The sequence below is a fragment of the Panthera pardus genome, unplaced genomic scaffold, assembly GCF_024362965.1.
Source record: "Panthera pardus isolate Hobbes unplaced genomic scaffold, ASM2436296v1 HiC_scaffold_12, whole genome shotgun sequence".
Classification (NCBI taxonomy): Eukaryota; Metazoa; Chordata; class Mammalia; order Carnivora; family Felidae; genus Panthera; species Panthera pardus.
Window position 1 is genome coordinate 17689083 of NW_026526677.1, and position 10316 is coordinate 17699398.

Genomic DNA, 10316 nt, shown 5'->3' on the forward strand with positions numbered 1-10316 from the left:
AGGCTGGGAAGGGTAGTCAGCTCTCTGGGCGGCTGTGACGTCTGAAAGGGGCCGATGAGTCAAAGGCTTATCTCCCTGGGCTTCAAGTTTCCTCCCTGCAAAAGGGAGACAGCGTGATTTACACTCTCAGGCTCCAAGGAACAGTAGGCTAGTTTGGAAAAGTCTGTCAGCACTGGTGGGCGGGGCCTGGAGCTTTTGAGGCCCTCTTTTCAGCCCCTGGTTCACAGGCTCTGCTTCTCCAATCTGTGGTGAGTGAGCCAACCTATGAATTGGCTTCCGGGCATCAGTGCTCTGGTGATCAGTACCTCCCTCAGGGCCCCCGGCCAGCTGTTCTAGCACCCGGGGAAGGCCTGCTCCAATGGAGGCCATGGCCGGCCGGTTCTTCACAGTAAATGGTGCTGTGGCACTTTTCTCCCAAGGAGGTCACTTCCCTTTACTTTCCCACCGCCCTGCCTTGGATTGTCCTAGAGCTGGGAGGTTTCTCTCTTCTGGAAGGGTGGTTTCCTGGAGGAACTGGAAGACACCAGAGCTGCTGGCCTCGTTGGAGAACCTTTCCCCTCAACTGCTGTGACAAGACTTTCATAATGCTGACCGGGGCTTTAGAGGAAAGTCCTGCTTGGTGACAGAATCACTCATTCATTCGAGTATTTCTGACTCTTCTGTGTACGGGCCCTGGGGTTGTGGGTATCCCTTCAAGAAAAACAGGCTAGTGGGGGGCACACACATAAAAAGATGGCTCCAGAATTGGTAAAGCATTGTGCCCCCAGGCGTGTGCCCCACAGGCAGGCCTGGGCCCCATACACACTTGGTCCTAGAAACCACCAGGCCACTGTACTAAGTGACAGGCTTATTCCCTAGGCCTTAGGGTGTCATTTGATGTGTATTGGGTCTTGGGGACTTAGGGAAGTCAAGGAGGGTTTCTTTGAGGTGGTGTTACCTGAAGCGAGTCTTGGAGAGGCAGGCACCGGCCCAACTCGGGGTGTGAGAAGATCATTTCCAGCCGAGGGAGGAGCAGGTGCAAAGGCCCAGAGGTGAGATGGGATGAGGCATTTACCGCAGTGTGGGCTGCGGGCGGAGATGTGGGGGGGTAGACGGCACTCCACATCCTGTCCTCAGCTTCTCAGGCTTGGAAAATCCATTTTACTAGTTCACCCAGGGCAGTTCAGGCTTCGGGGGATTTATTTATGATGACCAAATACACACGACAGAGAATCAGGAAACAGAGGGCTCGCCTGCTTTTAGGGAAAAGACCAAACTCCTCCAGGGCTCCGGGAGGTTCTGCGGGTCCTGGCTCCCCCACCCCAGCTTCACCTCCGCACCGCCCCCCCCCGCCCATGCCCTCCTTCACTCTCCGCTCTTCCTCTTTCTTTCAATTCCTTGAACACACTGAGGTAGATGGTTGCGGTTATAGCCCCTAATTTGTTCACACCTGACTCTGGGCTTAGCCGCGTGCCTCGCTTTGGCCAATGAGACAATGATAGCAAGCGTGATGGGAACAGAGACATGGAACGTATCTGTCCGTTTTGGCTGCCCGGTGGGAGCCTTTCGCTGCACGCGAAGGAAGGCCCAGCATAGCTCGCTGGGGAGCGCAGACCACGGAGGGAAGAACCACAGCTTCCCGGGCAAGGCCTGTCAGTTCCTCAGTGGCTTGGCCGCTGACTCAGCTGCACGAGACAGTCTTCGCCAAGATCAGCCACTCGATGACCTGGATCGTCGGAACCATCTGGCTGAACTCAGCCCGGATTTCTGACCCACAAGACGGTGGGTTAAAAAGCAAAAAAAAAGTGGTCGTTGTTAAGCCACTAAGTTTTGGAGGGACTCTCTATGCAATAAGAGTGAACGCTGATCTCTGTCTCACTGTGACGTTTGCACAGACCTCTCCTTACGCCTGGGTCACTCCTGGTCCCCTGTTTTCCTAATTAATGCCCACCCATCCTTTGCATCTCAGCTTAGTGACCGGCCCTTGCTTGGTTTGACCGGATCAGTTCTGCTGTCTGGAGTAGAGGCCGGTATGTAACTGACTATATATCTCATGTTTGTCTATCCTGATTCTAGCCCTCACGGCGCTCTGTGCTTCTCCTGTGCGGTGTTTGCCACAGTTGTAATCACGCCTTTTACGACGCGACCTGGCACATAACAGGTGTCGAATAAATACTGGTTGAGTGAATAAAAGAATGAACGAGACAGGTGCTCCCCACTTAACTTGCTTGCCCGGGGTTCTTCATGAAGCATTGAGCAGGGCCTCCGAGGGATCTGCGTGGCAGGTGGAGAGAAGTTATGGTGGGGTTGGGGGGGGGAGGTTGAGCCGAGTTTTGTTCCAGGAGTCCACGCCCAACCTTTCTCCCTCCCCCCACCCCCCCCCCCCCGGGCCCCAACCCTGGTCAGCAATTCTTTCTAGCTGGACATTGACTTTCCTGTTTCTTTGTTGGGGTGCCTCACCTGCCTGGCCACCTGTTACAATTTCCAAGGTAAACGGCTCCTAAGGAGAAGAACAGTGAACAAACACGTGCACAGAAGTTTACACTTTACAAAGTGTGCTTCCCTTCCTACTAGACTGATCTCTACAGCGCTGTTTCCTACCGACGCAGAGGCACGCTTTCCTACCCGGGAAAGGGTGGTCAGAGCACCACGTAGGCAGGACTGGCCCTGCCCCACCTCTTCTGCGCGTAGCGCTTTGATGGCTTTGGTCCTAAGGAGTTACTTCCTGGTCTCGTCCCCATGCTCAGGGCCCCCACTTCCCTGTGGCTCTAGGGGACTTGCCTCGTCGATTCTTTTCATCACGGCTCGCCTCTGTTTGGGTGTTCCCACCTGCTCACTCGTTTCTCTTCTCGCCAACAGCAGGTGCTCTTGGGAGCACCCTGGGCTCCACTTATCATCCCAGAGGGAACTGTCTAGGAGAAACCTGCCCTTCCTGGCTCGTCCCCTCCCTGGGGAACAATTTCTCCCTGCTGAATGACTTCCCTTGTCGGGAAGGGAAAGATGTGGAGGAAGCACGTTCACAGACATATTGGGAATGCACACACATTTCTGTTTCCTGTGGGCTGGAAAAGAGGTTGGAATCAAAGCCTCATGGGCAGGTGGCCAAGGTTGGGACCCATCAGGGAGTCTGGCTGAAGCTGTGGGCTGAGCGGCCACTGGGGCAGACTGGGCTTCATGTGTACGTGTAGGTAAGACTGGGGAACTAATGCCCAAGTTGAGGACCCGGCTGGGGTGGGGGCCTGCAGTCTGCCTGCTCGGGGCACACGCAGACAACTAGCAAGGCTTCACAGAGCCCCAAAGCGCTCCATCGAAACTTCAGTTCTGCCAACCTGCCTGTCTCCCCCTCTACTGTCACTGTTTGCATCCGGGAATTGCCACCTGCTGGTGACTTGTATTTGCTGTTGGGTGGTACTCACCTTGGGGACCATGGTGATAAAAAGCGTGGTTCTAGGTTCCAGTCCCATCTTTGCCCCTACGTGCTGTGTGACCTTACGCACATCGCTTAACCTTCTGAGCCTCTGTGTCCTTATCTATACAGAGATAATCATTGCAATACCTGCCTCACATCCTTATCTATACAGAGATAATCATTGCAATACCTGCCTCACAGGACTATTGGGGAGATTGCATAAGGTAATGCATTCAAGTGCAGACTGCAGCCTCGTGCTTTGATATACAGGGAGTGCCCAAGAAATGCTGGCCGTTAAGGATCGTCACCATCATCATCATCACGATCATTACCATTTTGCCCACAGTTCCCAGCAAGGTGCCTGGAATACAATAGCTGCTCATTGAACACTTGTTGGGCAAATTTATTTTTTTGGTAAGATCTTTTAATTTGAACTGCTACCAACCAATGCACAAAGTTACACTTTAATAACATGTCTTGGGAGCCAAAGCTGTCCTCTTACCAGCCAAGGCCTGGAACTGAGGGCTGATGCCAGGGAGAGAAGTGAGGGATAACCAGAAATGCCCACAGAATGGCTGCTAAGCACAGGGACAACTGGCCTACCCACAGGGCGGTACCAGAAGACTCTGGGCACCCTTGGAGGAATGACCCTCAGGAGGAGAAGTTGGGTGAGTTGCCCCACCATCTTGGGCTGTATTCCCAAGATCATCTAAATTCCTGGGAAAATGGCTTCCTGGGGATGACCCCAAGCCAGCTGCTCAGCCACCACCTCTAGGTCAGATGGACTTGGCCTTTCTGCCCCGTTTAAGGTCTCTGCATCCATGCTCTTTTTCCATTCACAAAGGGCCATTATTAGCATGGGGACCCAGAATATTTTCTTTCTCTGGAAGGCCCAGGGAAGCCCACTGTCGCCAGTGATAAAGGATATAGCGTTTTCTTAAACCTGAATATTCAAGCTTCCTGGAGGGGGTCTGGGAACCGCCTGACAACCACACCCAGCTGTTGAAGGCTTCCTCCTCTGGCAAACGATAGTATCACAGCCGCAGGCAACAATACCTTCTTAAGGCATTGCTTCCTGCTTTCTTCCTTCCTTGGTAACACCTCAGCCTTCAGCAATGTCACCCTGGCCTTGAGCTGGCTTTGGGAAACCGGATATGGCTTTGGGACAAAGCCCTTGCATGGGGGGCGGGGCGGGGGGGGGGGGTGGTGGAGCAGGAGACATTTAGAACCATCCAGGAAAAGCAGAAAATTAAGGATTCAGGGACAGGAGACTCAACTTGAGACCTTGTTGCCCTGCATCTTGCTGGACAAATCAGAAATTTACCCTGAGCCTCAGTGTCCCAGCTATAGCCTGAGCACAATGATCAAAAAGAACATGGCTTCTGCAATAATTGACAATGTGGATTACATATGTCCATCCAGTCAAGTTAAACATATTGGCCAAATATCTTTCTCGACTAAAAAAAAAAAAAAAAAAAAATCTGTTAATTCTAGTGATTACTGAGAAAGGTTAATGATTTTACCCTATGATTGTGGGTTTATCTATTTCCACATAAGTTCTGTCATTTTTCTTTCTTTATGATTTTTAGATTGCATCTTTAGATGTTTACAATTCTCAAATCGTTATGCATTTCTGGTGATCTGAACCTTTTATCATTATGAAGTGTTCCTGTTTACCAGGCAATGCTTTTGCTTTGAAGTCCATTTTGTCTGATGTCAATAGAGCAACGCATGACTTCTTTGGTTAGAATTTGTTTAATCTACGATTCCAACTTTTGGCTCATATACATGTCTTGCAGTTGCTGATATGTTTGAATTTATAGCTACCAGCTTATTTCATGCTTCCTGTTTGTCTCACCCATTATGTGTGGGGGTTTTTTACCCCTACTTTTGATTCAGTATATATATATATATATATTTTTTTATCTATTTTATCTCTTCCCCTCCTCTGAGTAGAAAAATACATATCTGTTTCTATTCTTTCAGTGGTAACTTAGAAATAACAAATTTTTTTCTCAGTTTATCCAAATCTGAAGTTAATCAATATCTTTACTCTTTTCTTGAAAAACACACTTAATCCCTTAATACGCTTTAATTCCATTGGCCCTCTTTTTAACTTCTCTGTGGTTGTTGTGATGCATGTTTTAAAAAAATTTTTTTTTTTAACGTTTATTTATTTTTGAGACAGAGAGAGACAGAGCATGAATGGGGGAGGGTCAGGGAGAGAGGGAGATACAGAATCCGAAGCAGGCTCCAGGCTCTGAGCCGTCAGCACAGAGCCCGACGGGGGGGCTCAAACTCATGGACCGCGAGATCATGACCTGAGCCGAAGTCGGATGCTCAACCGACTGAGCCACCCAGGCGCCCCTGTGATGCGTTTTTTAAAACGAAAGCATTACATACGGTTTTCTGTATTGATGTAAATAATCCACTTTATTAGGTTATCATTTACAACAATAAACTTCACTCATTTTAAGTACCACTTGAGAAGTTTTGACAAATGTGTAGTTAGGCAACCACAATCACAATATCCCAAACTTCTCCATCGACCCAAAAGTTCCCTTGTGCCCTCTTGTAGCCAGTTTACTCCCTCTGTTCCCAGCCCTTGGTAACCATTGAACTGATTGCTGTCATTACAGTTTTTTTACCTTTTCTAGGATTTTATGTAAATGGAATCATACAGTATGCAGCCTTTTGCGACTGGCTTCTTTCACTTAGGTGACACTTGAGAGTCATTCATGTTGAATGTACCAGTGGTCTGCTTCTCTTCATTGTTGAACATTCTTCATCCCCTTGTACAAATCCAAATTTCCACCTGGTATCATTTTCTTTCAGCCTGAAGACCTTTTTATTTAACACTCTTTTTTCTTTGCACTGGAGGCTAATGGGAAATTCTCCCAGATTTTGTCTGAAAGTATTTTTGCCTTCATTTTTGAAAGATAATTTGCATCGGCTTTAGAATTCCAAGTGGGTAGTTTTCATTTCACCAATTCCAAGATCTTGAAAAAATGTTTAGTTATTTATTTTGATAGAGAGCGTCTGTGCGCGTGGGGGAGGGGCAGAGAGTGCAGGGGGAGAGAATCTTAAGTGGGCTCCTTGCTCAGCTCCATGATGCAGGGCTCAATCACAGACTGTGACATCATGACCTGAGCCGAAATCAAGAGTCTAATGCTTAACTGACTGAGCCACCCAGGCGTCCCTCAAAGAGTTTGACTCATTGTCTCCTGCTTTGTATTGTTTCTGTGAGAAGTCTTCCATAATTCTTAATTTTTTCTCCTTTGCACATAATATCTCTTTTCTCTGGCTGCTTCCTTTAAGACTTTCTCTTTATCACTGGTTTTCAGCAACTTTGATCATGATGTGCTTTGGTATGTTTTTCTTTATTCTGCTTGGGGTTCATGGAGCTTCTTGATTTGTGGGTATATGATCTTCATCAAACCTGGAAAGGTTTCAGCCTTTTGTTTCTTCAAAAAAATTTTTTTCTTTCCTCTCCTTTCTGAGACTCTGATAATACATATGCAAGCCACCCTGACATTGCCCCATGGATGACTGATATTTGTTCATTTTTTTCCCCTAGCCTTTTTCCTCTCTGTGCCTCTCTTTGGATAGTTTCTAATGCTATATTCTCAAGCTATCTAATCTTGTTTCCTGCAGTATCTACTCTATTGGTAATCCCATCCAGCATATTTTTTGCATTTCACATTTGTATTTTTCATCTTTATACGTGGCCCTTGGGTCCTTTTATTTTATAAATTCTATTTTATATCCTCATTGTATTCATGTTTTCCTTTACGTCTTTGAACATTTGTATAAGATTTAAAATGTTTTAAAACCCTTGATGTCTAATTCTATCCTCTCAGCCACTGCTGGGTCTCTTTTTATTAACTAATTTCTTTTTCTCCTGGTTATGAGTCCTATTTACTCAATGCTAGCTTTTTTTTTTTGTATGCTGAGTAACTTTTGATTGGATGCTGGATATATCAGCCAAGGGCCAGGCAAAGACAGAAATCTCATCAGTAATTTGAACAGGGTTAGTTTAATATAAGTAATTATTAACAAGTCAGATGTGGTTAATTACTATAAGGGTTACAGGAGACCTCTAAGGAATACAGGAATAACAAATACAGGAAGCCGTTCTTCCTCTAGGGCTGAGGGAAATTAGACAGGAAGGAATTAAGAGCTTGAAAGAGACAACTCCAACCCTGCCCCCTTCAATGCAGACCTTGTTGGAGAGGGTGTGGCTGCCATATGAACACACAGCCTTGCCAGTGGAGAAGAAACTTGCCAGAGGGTTGGGCCACAGACTTCCATTGCAACAACTTACCTGATGGCTGAGACATCCATTAGAGGATGCAGATAGGTCCTAGGTGGTCTGTAGGGTCTACCTGTCAGGTAGCCAATATGCCAGGGTGCCAGTGGGCCAGTGCTGGTTCAGGAAGTCATCTGTTAGGTGTTTGGACAACTTGGAGAATGAGTGCCACTAGGCCTCCTAAACAACACTGACATGTGTGGAGATAAAATACACCAGGGCCAGGAAGAGAAACTTCTTCTGCAGCAATGATCTTGCAGTGAAACCTCCCCACTTGCCTCAGCACGTTTAAAGACGAAGTTTCACATAGCACCAAGTATTCAATTCCCAGCTCCAGTGTCACAAAGCGGGGCAAAGAAGGGTGCATTTAGAGCCAAGAAGCAATAAACTGGCATATGGACATTATGTGTTTTCTGTGTTGTTTCTGTTGTTGAATGCTGGATTTGGGTGGATTCTTTTATAGAGTATTGGAGTAAGTTACTGGGGATCCTTCTGATCCTTTCAGGGCTTAATTTTTTTTTTTTTTTTTAAACCATAGATTTTCAGGGAATTTATTTATTTATTTATTTATTTATTTTTAACATTTATTTATTTTTGAGACAGAGAGAGACAGAGCATGAACGGGGGAGGGGCAGAGAGAGAGGGAGACACAGAATCGGAAGCAGGCTCCAGGCTCCGAGCCATCAGCCCAGAGCCCGACGCGGGGCTCGAACCCACGGACCGCGAGATCGTGACCTGAGCCGAAGTCAGACGCTCAACCGACTGAGCCACCCAGGCGCCCCTCAGGGCTTAATTTTAAGCTTTGTTATGGTTGGCCCAATAGTGCCACTACAAAAATGTGACCCTTCCAAGGACCCTATCCAATATCTCATGTATTGTGAGGTGTCACCACTCTGGGTAATGAGAACATGAACTCTTCTCCTCTCTGTGTGGGCTCCTTTGGTCTGCTACTTTCCAGTGGTTCTTTCTTGACCTTACAGAGTTTCATTCTGTGCATGTGCAGATCAGTACTCATTCAAAGATTCAAAGAGACCTCTCTACATTTCCCTGAATCTCTCTCTCTCTCTCTCTCTCTCTCTCTCTCTCTGTGCATGTCCCTTTTCTCTGGCAGTCTGCTTCATAAATTTTAGCCTCAGTTATCTTCTTAAACCCTGATATCCCTCTATTCAACTCAGTGAGACCACTGAGCTTTGTTTGCAATACCTGTCCCCAAACTGCAGTCTGGAAACTGTCTCCAGACAGTTTGCTGGGACAGTCATGGGGCATATATCTCATTTGTTTATCTTCTTTCAGGGCATAGTTCTGTGCTGTTCCAGTGTCTGAAAACAGTTGTTTCTCTCTTTCTTTCTCTCTCTTTTCCCCCTCTTTTGGTATATTTTCCTAATTGTTTATGGTGATGGAGAAAACCCTGAAGCAGTTTAATCCTCCATGAGCAGAAGCAGAAGTCCCTTTCTGTATCATGTATTTTAATTATGTCTTTAAAAAAATTTCTTGATACATTACCTTTTATATGTTTTAGGGTAGTCAGTATTTGATTAGATTTACCCACACAGTTTTTTCTTTCCTCGCAGAGCTTCTGGAATTCCTTTTCATTTTCTCCTGTTATACAACTTTCAGTAAGGGTCTGCTAGTGGCAAACTCTCAATTTTTGTATATTTGAAAATGTCTCTATCTAACCCTTGATCTTTCAAGATATCTTCTCTGGGTATGGAATTTTGAGTTGACATTTATTTATTTTCTCAGCATGTTGAAAAATAACATTCTGTTTTCTTCTGGTTTTCCATGGCTGCTGAATGAGAATCAGCCATCATCAAGTGGTGCTCCTTTCAAGGGCAATCAGTATTTTCTTTCTGGCTTTTAAAAAAATCTTCTCATTAACTTGGGAGTTTGAAGGTTTACTAATGAGCCTAAGTGTAGGCTTCTTTTTATTTAATCTGCTTGGATTCACTGGGCTTTTGAACCTGGTGTCTTTCATCAGTTCTGAAAAGTTCTCAGCTATCAGTTTTAAAAATATTGCCTCTGCTTCATTCTCTTACATTTCTCTTTCTGGAATTCTAATTAGCCACACATTACACTTACTTACCCTGTCCTTCATTCTTTTTTTTCCCTTTAATATTACATCTTTTTGCATGTTGTGTTTAATCGTGGCTATTTTTTTGGTAATTATTTTCCAGTTCACCAATTCTCTCTTCAGCTGTGTCTAATTTGCAGTTAAGTACTTCATTTCAGTTGTAATAGTTTTCATTTCTAGACATTATCTTTGTTTCTTCCTCAAATCTGCTTAGTTGTTCCTTACTGTTTCTTGTTGCTTGCACATATTTTCAAGATTGTTTTTTTATTTCTTGAAAAAATAGCACACATAATTATTTTACAAATTCTATGATAAGTTCAGTACCTAAAACCCTTGCAAGTTTGTTCTTTTGCCAGTTGTTTCTGTTGGTTCTCAGTCATGACGCCTTGTTTCCTTGTGTATTTGGTTAGTTTTATACTGTGGTTTGCTCATTTTCCTTGGATTTCTATTTATGGAAATTTGTGAGACCTGGGATTGCAGAACGTTTTTCCAAAGAATATTTGTTTTCATTTTTTGGCATCTGCCAGGCCACTGGGGGCACTTACTGG

General features: G+C 45.6%; 1 non-coding gene across 1 annotated transcript; it reads right to left on the minus strand.

Moving 5' to 3' along the window:
• Positions 1 to 8389: 8389 nt before the first annotated feature.
• TRNAR-UCG (transfer RNA arginine (anticodon UCG)) lies at positions 8390 to 8474 on the minus strand. The gene has a single exon. It is a non-coding gene; the product is annotated as a tRNA-Arg (tRNA).
• Positions 8475 to 10316: the final 1842 nt, after the last annotated feature.